This window comes from Phalacrocorax carbo, chromosome 11 (genome assembly GCF_963921805.1).
Source record: "Phalacrocorax carbo chromosome 11, bPhaCar2.1, whole genome shotgun sequence".
Lineage (NCBI taxonomy): Eukaryota > Metazoa > Chordata > Aves > Suliformes > Phalacrocoracidae > Phalacrocorax > Phalacrocorax carbo.
Window position 1 is genome coordinate 17,500,734 of NC_087523.1, and position 22,071 is coordinate 17,522,804.

The following is a 22,071-nucleotide window of genomic DNA, read 5'->3' on the forward strand; positions in this document are numbered from 1 at the left end:
CATGTGAAAACTTCAGCCCAGTTAAGGATGTTTCAGATATTTTTTCTCTTTCCAAATGGTGTTAGTAATAAAATTCAATAAGCAAAGTTTCCCACTGTTGCAGCGTAGGGGTTTATGCAGATTTTTCTTTAGGATCCTCTTTGCTCTCATGACTTTATATGAAACTGCTCACAGAGGAGACCAGGTGCGAAGTGTCCATAAACAGCATGTGGAGTTTAGGCTCACAAATCTGTGGGGAAATGTTCTGTTATCCCGTTAGCAAAAGCAGTTTCACAGCTGATGTAAAGTAACACAAGGATTCAGATAACAATCAGATTCACAGATGCTGTTTCTAGAAAAACAAGTTGCAAAGGACTCTTGAAGATGTTAACCTCATGCTGTATTTGCCTGTAATGCAATTTTGAAACTGGAGCAAAGAGAATAGCAGGGTGAGCTATTAAAATTCAGCTTTACAACTGGCAGGAAAGGTAGCGTGATCTGACTTCCACAGGCACTTGTTTCTCCTGTCTTTTGTTCTTGTTCTTCTTAATGTTTTACTTCAATTAAAGAGCACAAATCTAACCTGAAAATGTCTGTACAAGTACAGCATACTTCCCTTTCCTAGGTTTATCTGCAGTAATGTTAAGATGTCAGATTTTTCTCTCCATATTATGTTTTTGCAGGCAGCTGTTTCTCCTAATAAATATAATGATGGCAGCTAGGCAGCTGTGTATTTCAGTTTTCAGATGGGGCTGGGCATGATTAGCATAGACTGCTAGGGAAACAGGAGGTAAGGATTAAACAACATGCTCAGATCACTTTCAGACTCTTCCTCAGGGCCCTGTTTATTAATTCAAAGAACAAAACCCCCCTCACAAGGCAACACAGAATGAATTGTCTTTCCTCAACCAACACAGCTGCTGGCTGCTTCGCTTGCTTGCCTGCCTGGAGCTGATTTCAGGAGTCACCTTCCCCGCTGACCCTGCAAGTGAGTCCCTTACAAAGTAGGAAAGACCTGGCTCCACACCTGGGATGGGCTGGAAGAAGGGTTGCTGGGTTTTAAAAGGCACACCATGAACATATACAATTAATGTGATTATATTGGTATGTAAATAATCTCTAAATTATCTAGCTCTGTGGTTGAAGACTTTTCAGAAGGAGTTATGGGGTTACTGCGTGTTCTTCCTGGACCAGGAAAGGCATTTCCAGTCACTTCATGGAAGGACAGCTCTGTTCCCAGCTTAGGGAGTAAACTATGTCCCTGATATAAGGCCATGCTGGTGTCTCCTTGAATTTTCTTTTTCATGCCGAACAACAGAGCAGTTGGTTCTGTTGTAAATCTACCACTTCCTGTAGGTGAATATTGTGAATTTGGTCAGTGAAAGCTATCATGACCGTGTCCCTTTAACAAATACAACAATGTATAACTAGGCCTGCAGTAATTTAATTATTTGGGCGCTCTTACTAATTAATTACCTGAGGATATTTAGAGTCTGTTCAGCAGGAGGAGAACTGGCATTATTAAAAAAAAGCATTTGTAGAAATGTTCCCAGTGTAAAGTGTGTTATCATAATGCTGCATTTCAAGAAAAATGGTAATACAATTCTTCTGTTGAATGAGAAGGGCTGGTATTAAATTATTTCATGGAAGTAATGCATTTACTTCAAGCAAACACTCCAAAGTCTTCCATAATGAAATTGTAGAAGTTAGAGGTGAAAACTGTGTGCTTATTCCTATGGCCTCGTTCCTTTCCCTTGCAGGACCAGTTCTTCTAGAATATATGCTGGTTTTTCTTACTGCAGAAGAGCTTTCCTCTGGATATTGCACACAGTGCAGGCACTGCTGAAATGATAGCTTTTGATTTTATTGAGTGATGGTTTCATATAGCAGATAATCAACTGTAATGTTAAGCATGGCAAGCAAAGCATTGGGAATTCTTCTTACTCTGGCTTGGAGATGGCAGTGGGATGGGGGATCAGATCTCCCCAGTGGAAATTCAGGCAGGCATGAAAGTGCAGAATTACAGTGTCCTGTCTGTCTGTGTCCTGCTGCCCTAACACCCGTGGCAATAAGTTGATCATCTGACCAGTAAGATCTGCCATTGATACTGGTGATTGGGGGGTGGTGGTGGTGGTAATTGCTTGACATTTGACAGTCCTGTTTTCTAGATGAACGAGGGACTATAGTACTTCTCCAGTTATTATTGCTGATGTCTATTGTAGCTATACTTTCAGGCCTTGTCTTCTCAGCTTAACTTGGCTCTGCCAAAGGCTGGAATGATGAGGATGGTCTGAGCCTGACCCAAGGGGTGCCTTAATGAGCTACAGTAACACAAGCTAGCAGGGAAGTGGAAGGGGAGGGTACAGGAGGCTATGGAAGAAAAGAGATAAACGGTGGGGATGAAATAGTAATTACCTATGTAATTTAATCTAATAAAAGCCAAGCTACTGGAGTGGCTGAGGCAGGCTCTGGTCAAGTCCTTCTTGGGGAGCTGCTCTATGTGCAGCTGGGGAACTCAGAGAGGGCTGGAGCAAGGTTGCGGGATTACAACTTAGCACCACTGAAGTCTGTGGGTGCTTTGGACCTTGGTCTAACAAAATTTGTGACAGTGTTCTTGTGTCACTTCCTCAGTTGCTATACGATCCCCAAAGCATTTTTGTTTAAGTGCATAGTGCTGCAAAGCCTGACTTTAATGGGTGAAATGCCGCCTGCTGTCACTTTGTTAGCTCCCATATGCAGACAGCGGCTCTGACCGTGGCTGTATGGTTAGTGGGTCTTCACATGAGGTCATCCACATATTCTAACGGTTAAAGGGAAATTTTTCTGGGTCATTCAAGCATTTACTTGTTAGTTTGAATGTGTCTGCCTGGACAGTGGCAACTAGTATCGTCTTCGAGAAACAGGAGTGAACTTGTTGAATTTTGGGAGGAGGTTCATGCTAATGCGGGTTATTTGTATGGCTTCGCATTGAAGAATTTCAATTTGCAGCATGAGTAGTTCAATTTCTATTTAGGGTGCAATTCCAGAGGAAGTATAATTACAGTTAAGGGGTGTCACAGAACTGGTGAAGCATTAGGTTAGGAAAACAGGAGATATTTTGTGAAAACATTTTAGGGTTATGCCTTGCTAAATACAGAGGAGGCATAACTAAGTGAGAAACAACCTACTGCTCAGTTGGGGCATTTCACCTTTTAGAAGTATGAATGAATAAATAATGCTACTCTTGACTTTGACTCGATTTTTGAAATATCCACCCCTGTTACAGCCAGCATATATATGCAATTCTCTAAACTTCCAAATAGCGGCACCTAAATCAGAATTCCTTTTAAATCTGTCACATTTGAGCTATTTTTGTTAATGAGAAGATTATTCAGTACATCTCAAAGCATACCTAAATCTGCTCAGTGGTAGAATTTAAAATTAATTTGAAGGGGATACAATTGATATTAATTTAATATGGACAAAATTTGAAGATGCCCATTTTTTAACCTTTCCCATTTGTTTTCTCCTGCACAGTGTCAATACTTTATAGTGACCACACTCATCCCCTGAACACACCTGTTCAAACATACTTTCTCTCTTTTTAATCCACCTGTTTACAGCAATCTCTGCTTTTAGCAAAATATTGAGATGCAATGAGACAAAGCTGTCACATTTTTCAGCGTCTGAAGCAAGCGGCTGATTACTGTTGCCACTGTTAGCTGAATTACACTATTAAAGGCTTTTATGAAGTATTTGCATTGCTTGCTCATACAAATATCAAATCATGGCTATGCCACAGTGAAAAAGGAAATAATGCTTATCTTATGACACATTTCTTCCAAGACAAGACAGCAATAATAATCTGTGGAAAACAACTATATACAGGACACATTTGACAGTGTCTTTCAGTTTGTTAATTGCTAAATTGTTTAAACAGCCCTCTGTTGCATCCAGCTTGTCATAGTGCTCTCAGCAGTGAAGGCAGAGTTGATGGGACTAAAACCATCAGCCCATGGTTTCATGAGTCATGTGCCATGAGAACATACCTGACTTTGAGCTCTGCCCTGACATGCTTAAGTATCTTGTTGAATTGGGGCCCATAAGAAAAATGAAGCAAGGGAGATGTATAGCTGTGAAGAAAACAGATCAGCCAAATGCCAGGTATCTTGGAAGTAACTTGCCCAAGAAAGGTATTATGGCACTGTAACTGTGCATCTGTTTAGTGTCAGCTACTGCTGTTTCTCAGAGGCCAGGTGTTATTCTGTAGAGTCCCAGCACCAGCAGCCCGAGGTAATCCAGAGTATTTCCCCCATCAGTCTCATTATGAATTTCTACAGCTTCTTCAGGGCAGAGCTGGGCCTGATCAGTGTCTGGGGGAAGAGTTACAGAGACAGAAATGTATTTGGCATTTTGTCCTGGTGTCGCTGTGGAGGTAATAGCCTACCGTAGTAGCAGCGTGTGTTAGGTTAGATGCTGGGCATATCAGTGTCTCTGTGGTACAATGACACTGCACACAGCTGCTGCACTGGAGGGACGGGGGAGGAAATCAGAAAGCAGATGTGAAATAGAAAACAGTGAGAATAATGGATTGTGTTATTGCAGAAAGTTGATGAGGCTGCCATTCTGAAATGCTTTTTAGCACTGGATAAAGTTGCACGGAAGACAGTGCATAGAGAGATGCTTCTGCAGATAATCCTCGTGTCAAGGTTAGTGTCTGTGACAAGATGGACTAAGTAGCGATTCAGCCCTGCATGAATGCTCAAGTAAACTCCTCATACTACCTGCTTGGAAAATACAGTCTTTAGAGAGGTTTCTAGTGAGGGTGCAGTTCCAGAGAAATCACACAAAGCTGGGAGGCTTTCCACCTGAGGCAAAAGAAAAAGGGCTTGGTTGAGCTTACAAAGTGATGACACCCTTGAGCTCTCCTTCCTTTCAGCTGTAGCTGGAAACATCATGTAAGTGGAAATAATTGTAAATGGCCAGGAAGCCTGCGTGGTGCTGAGGCACACCTGCTTGCTTCCTCTCTCACGTTGGTATTGTTTTTTGCGTTCCTTTTGTATCAGTTCTGCTACTAATAAAAAAGAAAATATCCCATTGTTTTAACAAGAGCCATTCACTACAAGCTTGATGACAAAGCCCTTCAGCAGGCAGGCATTCTGCAGAGCGCAGAAATACATAGCTGCAGGTTCATCCACAGCAGCAGGGAACGCCATAGCAGTACGCCTGAGGTGTTTAGAAGAGTTTCTGCATTTGTTTCATTGCTCAGAGGAGTCTTTCCCCAGCTGAGAGAATTTGCCCTGTGTTTAGTAAGTTTGATTCAACTGGGATAAATGGATGGGGGACAAGGCTTGATGTCTGACACAATGTTGATTGTCTTCCTGAGGTCTGCTTTGCTGCTGTGGCTAGCTCTGTACAGAGCGCAGGTGCTGGGAAGAAAACTTCACTGAAGCTGCTGATTTTCCTGCCTTGATTGTCTCTGCTCCTGGGCTTGTTTTGATGTAAAAGGCTTTTTGCCTTCCTCTGCAGTCCTCTGTGTCCCTGCTTTTCTTTCCTAGCTGTCCTCATTTCTAACAGGGCTGGTGCATCTCTTCTGTCCCATGGGGGGTGCTGGTGGTGGGGTGGGCAGCTGGCTCAGAGGAGGTGGCCTTGGCATGGGCTGTGCGAGCTGGGCTACGAGCTGACCTTAGAGTAGCTGCATGTGGGAAAAGATGCCAGAGACACACTGGGATGGGCTTCCCAGTGCAACTCACCCAGGGTGTCCCTCCTTACTGGTTGCTTGAGTATCCCCCAGACTTTGTGCTCTTTGTGCTTTCTGCGCGAGGGCAGGACAGAGTGCTGGCATGCCCGACCTGCCTCTGGACACCGCCAGAGATGGGGATGGTGATTTAGTAATGACAGGAACAATCTGCTTGGTGACCTTTCACCTTGCTGGGTGTAAATTTTTGATCCTATCTGTACCTGGGCATAGACTGCTCTTGTCTGGAGTGGCAACATGTGTGATGAGTTACCACATAACGTAGAGCTGTAAGAAATGGTAGAAAACCATAATCTTTGGAGCGACCTACTGTTGCCCCTTGGCACCTTTCTAAAGACTGTCTCTGTTTTACAGTAATACACTTGGGAGAAAATTATCTGCCTTGTCTTTTGTGCTTTATTGCTTGTAAATGTCATTTTGAAATACTTACTGGTGCATTTCTATTATTTAATAGCCATTTAATAAGATGGGATAAAGATTTTACATTTTGGCTTTTGCTTTCAATTTAACAGGCACTGTTCAGTGCGGTAATGGCTCTGGTAATCAGTTTTCAGTGCTGTGTGACTGAAAGTCTAGTGAGTGTGTCTGCTTTTGGCCAGCCATAATCTGATGTTAAACATTTCTTGCCCTACACTTGAAGAAATTGGCTTTGTGTTTCTTGCTTTAATTTGTGTCTGTTATAAATGCAGGACTGTCAAGGAACTTTGTTGTTAGAGAGGACAATGTCTCCCTTGAGACATTCAAACCCTGCCTGGACGCAGTCCTGTGCCCCCTGCTCTGGGTGTGCCTGCTCAAGCAGGGGGTTGGACAAGGTGATCTCCAGAGGTCCCTTCCAACCCCCACCATTCTGTGATTCTGTCACAAATGTATGCCTAGAGCAATTTAATACTTGATTCTTTTTACAAGCTTTTTGACATAATTATTTATCCTATACTTTAATACTACCTCTGTTAATTTTACTACTTTATCTTTTGCCTGATAAATATTTATAATAAAGTAGGGATAAATTCAAACTAGAGCCAAGTTATAACTGTTATGCTCTAATTAAATCTGAAAATATGACAAAAATTTCAACTGACCTGGAAGCAAATCTGATGAGAATATGGAATAAAATAGTTGCATTCTCAATGCGGGATAGTCCTTGATAGATTGGTGTTTCCCTGTGAAATGTGTTAGGGCACTGAGCTCACTTGAGGAAGGATCTGTGTGTCGTAGCCTGGAGCAAGACACGCAGAAGTGATGTCCTGGGTTCTGCTTTAGGCTCTGCACAAAACCATGACACCTCTGTTGTGTGGGTAGCTTTACTTCTCTGCCTCTGTTTCCCCACCCATCTCACCTACTTGGTGATGATTAAAGCTGAACAAAATAAATTCTATAAAAATGGAATATACTTGAATTGGCCAAATATTTCACTCTAGTCAGTCTGTATTAGCCTATTTCTTCCTGCCAGTTTCAATTAATCCACTGCTGAAATTGTTGACAGCATGTGAATGTCTCTGCTGACTCCTGTCTCTCCACTTACCACATGAGAGGGTATGATGGGCTAAAGACTCTTGTCATCCCCTTCTGATGTGGTATGGCAACAGGTCTTTGAGGAGAACTCTGTTGCTACTTCCAGCATCACCATAACATTTCAGTGCCATCTGGGAGGGGGGCGTGACGTGAACCTGAACTGACTTCTGGCCTCAAACATTCTTTTATCAATTAGCAAAACCACTGATGGATTTGACATGGCCTTGGGAATGTCTCTGTGCCCTGCAGGGTGCGATCTGCTATGCCTGCTGCTGCTGATCTGCTATGTGCAGAAAGTTGGGGGAGATGCAAGTTGAATTTACAGTAGATTCTTTTTTTTCCTGTTGGGTACACTCTCTTTTGTTTATACTAAAAGGGATAGAATGTAAAGCCTGATGCTTTCAGAAAGCACAATTATAGTATATTAGGTAAACGTTACAAGCAGAAGCCAAAAATATCAACTTCCAGGCAAGATTTCTCAAGGAGTATCTTCAGTTCAGTGCCATTTAAGTGCTGGTTGGTAACCAACTGATATGCTGGGGAGTGCTGGTTTAATTAACATGATCAGTATTTCACAGTGTGACACACAGCATCCATGCTGCTAAATGGAGCAAGAGTTAATGCTGGGGCTAGCCAGGACACGGCTTCCCAGGCATGCTGGTGACTTACTTTCCCTGCCACTGACCCAGCTGTGTTTGCCGTTCTTGCTGCAGCACCTGTCCTAAGCCTCAAGATGAATAAGTTATGTGTGATTTCCTTGAAGGAGAGACTGGAGAAGTGCACAATGCCAGGCTGAGGATAAGCAGCTGGGGTCACGTTCTCGTAAGTAGGCAGGAGGGATGAAAGGGCAAGGAGGAGTTGACATGTTAAGATAAAAGGCTCAGGCAGTGCTGAGATGAGAGGCATACTGAAGCTTAGCTAAATGCAAGTGCCAGGACTCCGATATGTCAGTATTTGAGACCCATAAGCCAGGGTTGTGCAAAGCAGTCAGATCCAAATGGTGAGAAACCCCCAGCGCGGTCATCCTGGCTGTGAAGGCACTGGAAACAATCCTATCAGTGCTCAGACTCATGTTTTAACATGGATTTAGATCCTCAGTTTGGTGTTGGTGCCTTTTCCACCCCTGCCCTTTTTTCTTTTTTTTTTTTTTTTTTTTTTTCTTAAAAAGAGTACCTGGCTGACAGCAATAGTTTTGGCCTTCATCATCCTCATATTGAGGGCATGTTTGTGTTCACCAGTGTTAGTCACATCTGGTCATACTACTTATATCTCTTACATACCTTCAGTAGCCCCTGATAGGAAGTATGCTTTGGTATTTTGGCCATCTTCATTCTCCTGTTCACCATATGCTGGGACAGATTTATGAAGGATTACATCTGCATAATCACCAACCTGTTTGATGGCATCAGCTGTTCCAGTTGGCAGCACCAGGTGCTTTCCCCAGTCTTCCTGCTTTTTTTCTATTTTAGTTTTGATCACCGCCCACAAAACAAACGACCCTCCTATGGCTGCCTAAACAGCTGCCATTTTCTTATTACTGTATGGCTCAACCTTCAGTGCTTCATACACTGTTCTGGTATTGCCTAGCCAAGAAGCTTTGCTGCCCTTCATTTCTCACAGACATGGGGCTGTTTGCATTGTTTTGGCATACGGTTTGAGCAACTTCTGACAAGGCAAAGTGACTTAGGTATTGTGTCCTTCCCTGAGATGCTGCACATGCTTCATCTTCACGTAAATAATCCTTCAATCTTATCAGTCCATACATCAATCTTCTGCTTAGTGAAATGGGATGGAACTTGTCCAGGAGTAGCTGTAAAAAGTGGTTTTACTACTTAAATTAACATTTCTGTCTTCAGAAGAAAATAGTGTGTTGACTTGACAAAGTGTTGGCTGTCCCTTTCTAGAAAGAAACTTTTATTAATGTCAGGGTGGTGTCCCTATTAGGGGTTTCAGTATTAGTCCCACTTGAATTTGTATCACGGACCTAATTTTATTTTGGGGTTGTTTTTGTGTTTTTCCTTTGTTTAGAACAGCCATCTGGGACCTACTGTGTTATTTACCATAGAGATAATACGCAGTGATACATTTTAAACTGCTTTTTAATGTGTTTTCTGGCAAATTGTGTCTGTTGCTGTGCTAGGTGTGAAATCATCTTAAGGGGGACAAGCAATATTGGCATTTGTGCAGGCTTGTTGATTCTAACATTTGCATTAGATTAGAACAGTAAATGTTGTCTTCAGTGAAGAAATGCTTTGCATTTTTTCAATGGTATTTTAAAACAGAGTATTGCTAGTTTGAATGAGTCATCTAAAATTACAGAAAATGTTTCCTTTAAAATATCATCTGAATAGAAACAGCTGTCATATCACACAGAACCTGAAACAATGCACAGCACAAAACTTGGTTGGCATGTAATAACCCTAGTATTAGAATCTATAATGTTTTAATTTCTTCTTTGGGATACCTTTTGTGCACTTAGAATAGTGCATTTGCATGTGAATGGAAAAAGCTAAATTATATTCTTAGGTTCATGCAAAGAAGGTAAATTCTAACACTCGATAGAGGAACTTCTTCATTTTTATTTCTAGCATCATTGTATCAGACTAAACCTCCTCTTATTGCCATCAGTGTGTTTGTCAGCTGAAGTTCTGAGATCATCTAAATATTTTATGAGGTTCAATGAACAGTGAAAATAATCTTGCAAAGACCTGTCTCACTAGTAGATTAATCAGTACAATAGTTTCTCTTTCTTATAGGAAGTCATTGGTAGTCAACTTAGTTTATGGTCATCTTTTTATTTACTTTTGGAACAACCCTCTGCACCTCTATTAATACTAGTTCACTTTAATCCAGTGAAAATGCCCTGGCAAATTTTTGAAAGATACATATATTTAGTTTTGTTTAGCAAAAACCAGAAATAAACCAAACAGAAACACTACCCTATATTGGTCCATTTTGATGCTATGGGATGATATGAAATAAAATTTTTGGAAGGGCAATCAAAATGAAATCTTGAGTGTGTTTGAAATCAAAATGATCTGGAGGCATGGCAAACACAAGGTATTTTATTTATTGCAAAGAAGTTTCACATAGAAGGAAGATAAGAGTGACTGGGTAAACAAGTAGCTTTTAGGTAGCAGATAAAACTAAAAAATGAAAGCAGTAGCCTGATGGACAGAAAATATTATATGTGTGTTCTCTGAGCTATATTATCCATTTCACAAAGAGTGAAGCAGCAGACTGACTTTTTCACCTCTCCTGCTGGGTATGTAAAATAGCAGCTACAGTATTTAGTCAAATTGTCACTTTAGATTAAATATTTCTAGAAACTCAGCACAGAAATATAATCAACACACTGAAAGCCTTTCTGAAAGGGGTAAGAAGGATAATGGTAAAAGAAATGAGTGGAATATTCAGAGCAACCTTTACTTTATAATATTTAGGGCTGGCACAGAATGTAGATGAAGAGTATGATAATCTCCTGCTGCTCTTGCTGGAGGTCTCACTTTACTTAAAAGGAGGATCTGTCTAGGTCTTAAATGTGCTAATGGTGTGTTACACTAAAGGCAGTTTTCCTCTAATATTTTAAGTGGAACTCTTCTTTCCTACCCCATCCCCCTTCGTGGTGGGGATTTCCAAATTCAAAACTGAGGGTAAAACACAACCGAAGGAAACATGGTGGAGCGCAGATTAACTGTTGTGGCTAACTCGTTACTGTGGGCTCATTGTCATTAAACAAGCTCAGAAAAACATGCTTTGAAGTCTGTATAGATCTTTTAGCACTAAAGTGATAGGGCTTTGCTGAGGTTTATTAAGTAGTCAGTGTGAGCTGCGTGTGTCTGAACTTGGTGTGTAAATTAGAGACCTCAGTTTGGGGTTAAAAGGATGAAGAAGGTGAAAAAAATTCTCAAAAATAATGTGAAACGTATTAAGACTTTCATTTGGTTTTCACTTACTCCATTGTACCTGTGTGTTGTAGAGACTACAGATATCAGGTAACCTGATATAGTGCATTGATTCAAGTTACAGTCGATACTAAAAAAAAAAGATGAATCAGAGATGGAGTGGAAGCCTTTCACAGTGGCTTGTGTCTGATGGCCTAACTGATCAGAGTCAATTCTGGAAACAGTTTAATTTCCTTTGCCCTGTAGGTGTTCTTTTATTTAAATAAATAAAGTAGTGTAGCAAGAATTTTATCCAGACCAATGCACCAAGCCATCAAGGCTCCCCAAGTACTTTTTGTCTTAAGTCTCAGGAAGATTTTGCACAATTTTTTAATATATATATAAAAACATACTTATATGGACCTTTGCAGTAGCACTAAGATGCTGCCTTTGTCACCAACTCTCTGAAATAGTGGGAGAAATTTACCCAGATGGAGATGTGTAACACAAGGACAGGGAGTTCGTTCTATACAGGAAAAGATTGAAATGAGTGATGTTCATATTAGTGTTGACACTTTGGGGGAATCTTTCCAGATAGAGGGATCCTCAGTCATCCAAAAACTAGAGAGAAAGGAGCACCAAAAACCCCAGTGTAGTGTAATTTAACTCCACTGAGGAAAGGGAAGTGAAAGTGCAAGCACCAGGTCATTTGTGCTGAGTGTGCAATAGCACAGCTGTTTCTGAAAGACATGATAATCACAGTATCGCTGTGCTTAGTAATAGTAGGGCACAAAATGGTGGAGTCTGGCTGTGGTATCTTTGTGTTCCCATCAAATTGCTAGCATTACTTCAGTGCCCGTTTTCATGACTGCACTTTGTTAGCCAGTGGCTTGCTTTCCTTTCACTGTGTGAGAAACTCTGTATTAAAATTAAATGACGCCTGGCTTGCTTTTTTCTCCTTGGTCAAGGATTTCAATACTTTTTCATACCGATATTTTGGTGGTACTTAACCAATTAAAACTCCTTTTCTGTATCTAATAATCTACCCTCTTGCCCTTTCACTCCACTACATAAACATTATAGATCTAGGAGGCTTTAAAGTTTGCTTCCCCTACACTCTTCTTGAACTTGCCTAGAGGATGGGTTTTTTTAAAATACTCTTCCTAGTCCATGACCTCTCCTGACAGTACCAGCCCAAGGCACATTGCTTGCTGTTGAGTTATAAGACTCTAGACTCGAGCATGCTTCTCATGCTTTTGCTGCTGAGGCTGTCATTCAAGAAAGGGTAGTTTGTGCCTGGTATGCCAAAATGATGCATTTGAACCTGAAATTGGGGTTTGCAGTAAGTGGAGAAACTTGCATCTCCTTTGGCTTAAATATTTATTTTAAATTTCTTTCAAAAACACAGAATAGTTAGTAGGTCAGAGCTGCAGAGCAATAACCATATTTGTTGAATAAAGCATTGCTGTTTGATCAAAAACATTCATAACAATTAAAATCAAGATGACAGCTTCATTTCTCAAACACCTTCTAGGCAGATGGATCCTCAAGCCCATGGCAAAACTATACAGTGTACAAAAGAATTGTTTTATCTTCACTGACTTCCTGTTGCCTCAGGGACGTGATACAGCAGTTGTCTCAACTGGGTATGTGTTAAGCATTGCTATGCTGTAGGGAAGTTTTATCTGATGGTATTTTTTTCATTTGTGTGAAAAGCCTCAGTACTACAAGAAGCAGATTGATCTTGCTTCAACCCTCACTTGGGAAGAGAGCATTCTGCTTCCCCTTCTTGTGGCATTGTCTCTCAGCTAGCAATATACCTGTATCCATCATTCTCCTTTCCTCATTCCCTTTCAGTCTGGCATGTTGATATGTGTGGATGCTAATCTATACATGTAGAGACAATAGATGATGGACAGAAGAATCATCTATATCAACTAACAAATCTTTTCAGTTCACAACAGCATTTTTCACTGGTGTAACTGTTATCTACAGCTAAGAAAAATTAAACTACAGAGAAACTGCAATTTCTCAATGGGGAAAGGTTAGGTTCAGACAATCGGTTTGTATTGCATTTAAACAATATTTGAAGTAACTAAAAGCCATATAAGATCACTTGCACTAAGTTTTTAGCATAAAAAAAAATATGTTCAGATAGGGGAGTCCGTGCTCAAGTGGCATTCACTAAACGGGTGCTATTGTATCTGCCATAACCCATGTTATACGGAATATAGCATCCTTCATCAAAAAATATGATCTTTCTATGGATATTATGATTACAAAGCAGATGTTTATTAAAGAGAAGGTAGGAATAGATCTATCAGTAGAGAGGGGTTTTCATATGCTCAGACAGATTGGAAATTTATAGTTCTGTAGTGTAATAATGGCTGGTGGTTCAGGTTTGTGCTCAGCTGCCATGAAAAAAACCAGGCATATGGGGTCCATGTAGTATTTTCAGAACCATAGTGGAAAACGGGATTAAATGCTAGTGGATCACCAGTTTATGTATCAGGAAAGAGTGGCTTCAGGCAGTGCTGCGGAGTTTATGCTACATGGAGAAGTGAAATGAAGTATAATGCACCTGCAGGTGACAACAGAACTTCATAGTTTAGAACCATGTGCTTGAACACGTGGTCTGTATACAAGACAGTCATGGGTATCTGTGCATCCAAAAATTAATAAGATATTTTTTAAGATAAGATAATTTAAGATAAGATAATAATAATATTATCTACCCTAAAATAATTCAATTTTCAATCAAAGCTAGCTGTCCCTCACTTTGGAAATCTTAAGAACACCTTACCATGATAATTCTATTTCAGCTTTATTTATTTCCATGTGCTTCAAATACTTGTGCTCAAGGGCTAAAACTGAGCTGGAAACTCTTCTGTACAAACTACTAAATGATAGGCATTGTTAGTGTCTCTTCACTGACCTCAATAGTGATCATGTGGGCATATTTGCTAGTCAGGTAACAAGTGTTGTAATTCACTTACTTGGTGAATTAATTCAGATTTGATAAGCAGAAATTGCTATATGGTGTCAAATTATGGGTAGAAGTTTTATGAATCAAGAGCTTTTTCCCCTAGAGATGAGACCAATTAACAAGTTATCTGGTCTTTCTAAAGAAAAAAAATATGTAGAACCTGGTAGGCCGTCAAAGATTTTGCATTCACAAAATCAACTATCATTTTCTAGTTTTTACATCAGAGCCGCATGTTTCAAACTACATCATGTCATACATAGATTAAATTTTGCAAAACATATTGTTAGTTTTACGTTTGCCATTATATTGATTTGTTACTTGCACACCAGATAAATCAGTCTTTCTATAATAAGGATTTCAAAGAGCAGTCCTAAGTTTAATAGGTTGATACCATACAAATGACTGGTTTATGTCTATAATTTTTGGTGTTTACATGGCTTCAAATAACATACAACTTCTTGTATAGTCTCCAGTTGCAATGCAATAGGTTTTGGAGCTGTAACAACTTGCAGTTGTGTGTACTACTGATTGTAGTCGATAAAATTCTCATTACTACCTTTTCCTATAAGAGACTGTTGGACATAGCCAGAATTTTATGACTAGGTGCACATATTTTTATAATGGATTCCATTACAGAGAACAATTTACCATGCTGCCATGCAAATCCTGTGGGTTCAGTCAGAGCTCTCCAACAGCATCCAGCACCAGAACTGTTTATTAGAAAATGGGGATAGGCTGATTTTTGTATTTCCTAGAAATGAAATGGGGCATTGTCTTTAGTGAACTACCTGAACTTCTCATTTTCTTTGCCTTTCTCAGCTTTTCAGCTTGTTTCCATTTCATTTACTTGCTCCAGGACTCTGAAATTTTTCTAGTGCTTCCTATATTGGCCCCTTTCCTCTGGCTTCCTCTGACCCCTTTCTTCTACATAGTCTTTTACAGAAAGATGTGAGATTAGAGCATCTCAAAGATAGGTTTTAATGAACTGACTATGATTTGTATTCTGTATCAAAATTGGAGCACCTTGCACAACAAGCTGCCCCGAAAGGTAATGCTGGGCAATGTTTCTTACATAGAAGAAAATAGAAGGTAAAGTAAAGGCATTGATGGTTCAAACCAGTAAATGTTTTCACCGTGTTTTTTTGTTGTGTGTTAGGGATAGCAACTCTATAAGTCTTCAGTAAAATATTGGAAAGGAATATGCCTTTCTGTAAGTTCTATAAAACCCCACCATTACTAAAAGTCATAGAGATCTCCATTTAAATGGATAGTTGTCAAAGAAGAAATGAGCCCTAGGTAAAACAGTCCATTAATTTCATCAGCTTACCACAAATTCAAGCTAGTCCTAATACGGCAGGTGTAAAACTCTGTAATATGACTGTGGTTTTGCACAGTGGCTGCTTATGAGCTCCTGAGAGGCTGCCTGCACCACCTTAGCCTTGCTGCAGAATCTCCCTGTGATGGTATTTTCACTCTGTTTCTGTTGGCATTAAATTTTTGAGCCTTAATAAATTCAGCTGATGACATAGCTTATTCAGTTGTCCCAGCATCACATGTATTTGTTTCTTTTGTTTTCCTCTCTTTTTATCTTTTCTGAGCCTTATTGAATGATAAATGACTGCTCTAATTAGCTATTCAGCAAGGGTAAGAATTACTTGAGCTCTACTGGCTACTGAAATTCTTTAATACGTGTACTTTTAGGCTGAATGTGATTCATGTACCGTAGAATAGTTACTAAAACCCCTCCTATTTCATGAGAGAGGAAAAATGTTTTTTATTGAAGTAAAAAGAACATTTCCTATGTGTTTTGCAAAATGTAACTAACTTCTTTTACACTTTCATTGATTGGATTTTGCAATTCAAAACATCTTTTACTTGTACACTTGTATGTATTAAAGTGAAACAATTGGTCTGAAATGAGATGCTTCACACTCAATTATGTCTAAATTTCTCATCTACAACTCTTGATTTCAATCTCGGGTGTCTGTGCAGCTATTGATGCTGAAACAATGTAGAAAGGAAATGCTGTTATTTTCAATTTGTAGCAATTATAATCAGAGTGTGAGGCAGATGTAGTGGTTTTGAGCTTCTGCACATGGAACATGCAGGCAACTTGTGGAAACGTTGGCTGATTTCTATTTTACCTGTGACTGTCTTCCTATCTTCCTTAGTATGGACTGCTGGACATAATGTCTGAAAACAAACTCCCTCTGACCACAGCAGTACTCTAAGGTGTGGTTAAGTCCTCCCATGCTTAGGACAGTGCTTAAACGTTACCAGAAATAGGGCTTGAACCTCTGTTGATTGTGAAGGATACGTGGGAAATCTTTCTTGAATCAGGGCCATAAGTAGATGCCTAAACTTTGCTCTGTTTTCAGTATGAGCATGTTGAAGTCAGTGGTATTATGTATATCTGTTCTTTGAGGCAGATAGCAAGAAATTGAGAGTGTCAATGAAGCTTGAATTCACCTACTCCCAGTAAGTTCGATGTACTCAAGAAGAGTAAAACACCATACCCTGATTTAATTAATGCAGAGTCTGGAATTAAGTGTCTACCACAATCCTCCCTAGCATTGAATAGTTGCACACTGGAGCTGAAATCCTCAGAACGGTGTTGGGAAGTTGTAAGTGTACATTGTTTGGCTGAATTGGAAATTGTGTGGCCACTATTGGCATTATTGTTGTAATTGGTGTTCTAGTAGGACATGGAGAATTCAGTAAAATTCGGGAGCCATTTATGTAGATTTTTTTCCCCAAAATATGACAAAAATGTTATTTTGTCCAAATGTTATTTAATGTATGATATTTGTAAGTGGCCTTGGAGCGGGGTGTAGAAGATACAGCCCTCTGCGCTTAGTGGTGTAGGCCTGCAGAGCTGTCCTCCATGCTGTTCTCTTTCACTGGCTCTGTGAAAATTTCTGGTCTACAAAGTAGAACAGCTTTGAGAAGGAATAGAAAGCAAATGTCATCATCATATGCTATGGCCTCACAGTTGGAAGATGTGCTTGCAAAATAAAGGTGATGGGGAGATTATTCAAAATATAAAAAAAAGGTCAAAATGACAAGGCTTCCTGCACAGATCAGGACTCCTTTAGGTCCCACCTTCCAGTTAAAAGTCCTTTCTAGAAGGAACACAAGACTGAGTTGGCTTCAGGAGCTGATGGAACTGAACCCAATTCACCCTGTCCTGGGTGAGTGTTCTGCTGGCTGTGTTCCTGGGGAGAGGACAGGGAGGCTCTGACCCTCCCTACCTTCTTTTGTGATTCTGTACCTGGTCTCTGGGAGAGTTGATAAGAGCCCAGGCCATGCCTTTAGCAGGCAGTCTTTGGGTTTTTTTCTGCTTTGTCTATGACAAACAGTCTGGTCAAATCCACACTCTGGGAATAACTCTTGTCTGCTTTAAAGCAGAACTAGTCAAAAAGAGGTTCTACAGCAACTTACTCCTTGCTATGGGGGCTGTAGAGGGAGACAGTGCTAGAGACAATACAGGGCATGGAGCTGCCTTGACCTCCACAGTGTTCGGGAGTACCTGGCCTGAGGGCAAAGTCCCCTGAAAGGTCAAGGACAGCCCTTTCTTCTATGCAGTGTTTCTTCAGATGCCTGGAATCTTGCCTGGCTGACTTTGCTACATGTGAGCTTGACTTTGTACCAAGAGAATCCTTGATTTTTAATGCTTTAATTCTTTGTTCATGCACCATCCTCTTCTATTCTTACCCCTTCTCATGAGTTCTTTGGCCAGGTGGTTTTGGTTTAGTTGCCACCCAAACAGAACTCAAATTTGAAACAAAAACCCAGAAAACAGATTTGCCTATGGTAAGAGACATCCAGGTGCATGTCTGTTAAAAGAGAGTCATCTAAGGCCGTCCCCTCTGTGTTCTTGATCTTGCCCCGTCACCTTTTTGAACTACAGTTCAGAATGAGGGATGGCATGGGTGAGCTGTGCCATCAAAATGGAGTTTGCAGACTGACTCAGACTTTATGGAGAGTTTATATGCTGTACACTGATTTCCAAGGCACAATCAGTTTTTGTTAGTCTTTTGAGTGCTCATTATGTAGGCAACTGTGACCATCTATGAATCATTTTGAGATTACATTTCTTTTTGAATACAAGCATAATGTAATGCAGGCTGTTAAATTAAGCATTGCACATTGTAAAGGTATCTATGGGCCAGATTTAATTCATACATTTAGTGGCCAAAAAAAAAAGCTTCAAAGTAAAGTCCTGCTGATCAGGTAATGCTGAGTATAATTAAGCTGCATTCTGTTAAAGGGTGCTGTCAGCAAAATAAAATGCCAGCTAAGGTGAAGAATATGAAAACTGCAGTTGAAAACCTGCCAGCTTACCTGCTGCTTGTTTGTTCCTCAATCATTCTGAAGTTAGATGAGTAAAGGAGTTAGGCTTGGAAAGAAATACAAATACATTGTTACCTTTCATTTTGGGATGTTCAGGCTTGTATCTATTTGTAAAGCTAGAGCTTCAACTCCATGCTGTATGAAAAATGATTGTACTATCTAATCCCTGCAAAAGCAGAGAGGAGTCACGTTTTAAATTGCATTACAGAAATACTAATAGAGAATTTTCACTTTCTTTAGTCATACCATTCAAAGGAAGCTGAGTGCTGAGAATGTGCGAATCGAGTATTTATGAATGGGCTGGTATTCTGCAGAGTTTCCAGTTTAGACATTGCAGATTCTCCAGTATTCAACTTGTCTTTTGGACTACAAAAAAAAAAGGAAAAAAATTCATGGTTGTATTGACACTAAGATGCTCCAGATTAGAAAAAAACCCCAAACAAATGGAGTTTTGTCTCTGCTATCTAGAGGTTTTTCTGTGCTATAAATTTGTTCCTGTCTTATTCCTAAAAATAGACTTTTTGCATGCTGAATAGGAAGCTGTTGGGTTTTATGGGGAATTTGGAGCATGTTCAGAACCTTTAATTTTTCTTTTAATTTGTCTAAGATGTTCTCTTCCAATAGTATTTCATTGCCAAGTTCATGAACGTTGTGGATGATCCTGCCTTGCACAAAGCAGATGTGAGATTTCATAGATATAACTTGCAGATCCTCTTAATTCCAAAGCACAGTTTTCTGCCACATATTAGTAGAAGAAAAAAAAAAAGAAAACCTGAAACATCATAAGTAATTTAGAATTTCCTGGTAATTCCAAGAATGCCTTGGAATTTTCCTGGTAAATGCTGAAGTAGAAGAATAGTTTACTCCAGAGTTGCATCTTATTCTTGGGTGTATTTACATGTATGCACCTGTCTGGGTCTTATTTGAAGGAAAACTGAAGTCTAACGGAAGGGTATGAAAAAATATTCTGTTTTAGGTGTATCTCCAGGAACACTCACAAAAATAACAGCTGTAAAGGAACTAAGTATTTCATGTGTTTACTTCAAATTCCTACATTTTGGATTAATGTCTGTTTTAATGAGGACTTGCTTTGCTGTCACAGATGGAATGCAGAATAAAATATTACTGTATCCACCATAAACCAGAAAATTTTGCACTATTTTCAATCCATAAATCTTATTAATATTGGGAGACAAATTTTGCCTAGGAATGAAATCTCACTGATTCAGCTATAGCAAAGTGGGAAAAATATGTTAAGAAGGTTCCCCCTTATTTTGTTAATCACAGAATCACAGGTTGGAAGGGACCTCAGGGATCATCTAGGCCAACCTTTCTAGGAAGAGCATTGTCTAAACAAGATGGCCCAGCATCCTGTCCAGGCGACTCTTGAAGGTGTCCAACGTGGCCGAGTCAACCCCTGCCCTGGGGAGATTATTCCAATGGTGACTGTCCTCACTGTGAAAAATTTCCCTCTGGTGTCCCACCAGAATCTCCCCAAGAGCAACTTGTGTCCGTTCCCCCTTGTCCTCTCCATGTGACTCCTTGTAAAAAGGGAACCTCCATCTTCTTTGTAGCTATCCCTTAAGTACTGGTACCTGGTGAAGAGATTCCCTCTGAGCCTCCTCCTCTCAAGGCTGAACAAACCCAGCTCTCCCAGCCTATCCTCATATGGCAGCTTCCCAATCCTCTGATCATCTTGGTGGCCCTTCTCTGGACCCCTTCCAGCCTGTCCACATCCTTTTTGTACAGCGAGGACCAGAACTGTACACAGTACTCCAGGTGTGGCCTGACAAGCGCTGAGTAGAGTGGGATAATGACCTCTTTATCTCTGCTGGCGATGCCCTTTTTGATGCAACCCAGCATCCTGTTGGCCTTCTTGGCCGCAGCAGCACACTGTTCACTCATATTGAGCTTTCTGTCCACCCGGACCCCCAGGTCCCTTTCGACAGAGCTGCTCTCCAGCCAGGTGGATCCCAGTCTGTGCTGCGCTCCTGGATTGTGTTTTCCCAGGTGCATGACCTTACGCTTCTCCTTGTTGAACTTCATAAGGTTCTTGCTGGCCCACTCCTCCAGCCTATCCAGATCTCCCTGCAGAGCAGCTCTCACTTCTGGAGTGTCTGCTTCCCCACTCAACTTGGTGTCATCAGTGAACTTCATCAGGCTACACTTGATGCCGGTTAATGAGAGGGTGCTGGAGAAATGTGAGAGTAAAGGGGAGAAGAGGGGCTGAAAGAGCTGGCTGGGACTGAGGAAAGGTTGCAGGCATGTTGGTGAGGAACAAGTCTAAATTTAATGTTGGGGAGCACACACTGGGAAGGGAGAAGAATTGCTGAATTAGGGCTAAAACAGTTCTGGAGACATATGTGGTGACAGGAAGAAAGAAAGAGTGAGGTAAGTGTCTTTCCTTTGGAGGTGACTTCAAGTTTTGTTTAAAAGGCTTTTCTAGAAAGTGCCAAAGCTGAATGTTGTGACCTGGGTCTGAGGCCTCAATCTCAGTAGCTGCTTATATAGCACACTGAACGTCATATATTTGAATTATTAGAGACTCGTATGTTCTTAAGACTTATGTGCATGAGAAGTAGAAAGCGAATGGACACAAAGCGTAAGGCCATGCAGGTGGCCTGTGCCTAGCACCGGTAGCCATGTTGGGTCTCAAGATGGCTGTCAGCCTTGGGCACAGCCCTGTCAGCCCTGCTTCCTGTGGCTGCAGGGGTGCCGCATGTGTGATCTGCAGTGTTCAATTACTGAATTAAAACTTCTCTGCTGTATAAAAATGGAAAGCTACTGATCCTTATGTGAAGGTGTCTGTCAGGTTGCTTGAAAAACATTGTACTGCAAATTGAAATTTACCAAGCTAACTAAATGCCTTTAGGGAAGTTGTGATGGGCTGTTAAAAGAAAGGGCACTGTCTGGTAATTTAAGCAACTTTGAACAAAAACGCTGCAGATGTGTTTCTTTTTTGTGTATCTTTGAGGGGGTGAGAAGACTGGTATATCACTTCTGTTCCAGAGTGTCTCTGTGCTGCTGGGGCCTGCTGGGGCCACGCTGCTGTGGGGAGGTGCATTCCTTGTACGAATATGACGTTATCTCCTGTTTTATTGTGGCACTCAGGCTGGGGCTGACCTGTTTGTGCCAGCTCCAAGCCATGCTGGTCTGCCCCCCCATCCCACTCCCTCCCCACAGCGCTGGGGCATGTCCTATCTGTTTTTCCAGCTCTGTATCTCAGACCCCTGGCACATGCTCTCTCCTGCCTGTGTTGAAGTCCATGTCTGATGTCTGTGCAGGCAGCATGGACATGCGAGTCAGTAAGTCTGTCCTGCCCCGGGCAGAGTCGTTTGATGGTTGTGAGTGTGACAACACACATTCCCCCTCTTTGCAGTTAGTCCCAGTGCAGGGTTTAGCTGCAGAGGTGGTGGTGGATGTAATTTTTATTTTACCTGTTGGGAACACGATTTTACTAGAAATACAACTGACGCTTTGCAATATTTAGTGTTGGTTTTAACAGAGACTTATGTGCATGTTGAAATAAAAGCCATAGTTTGTATATCCCTATTTAACAGAAAATATATACAGGATGGCTTTTATTTTTGGACATATTCCTTTCACCAGCATCATGCCTT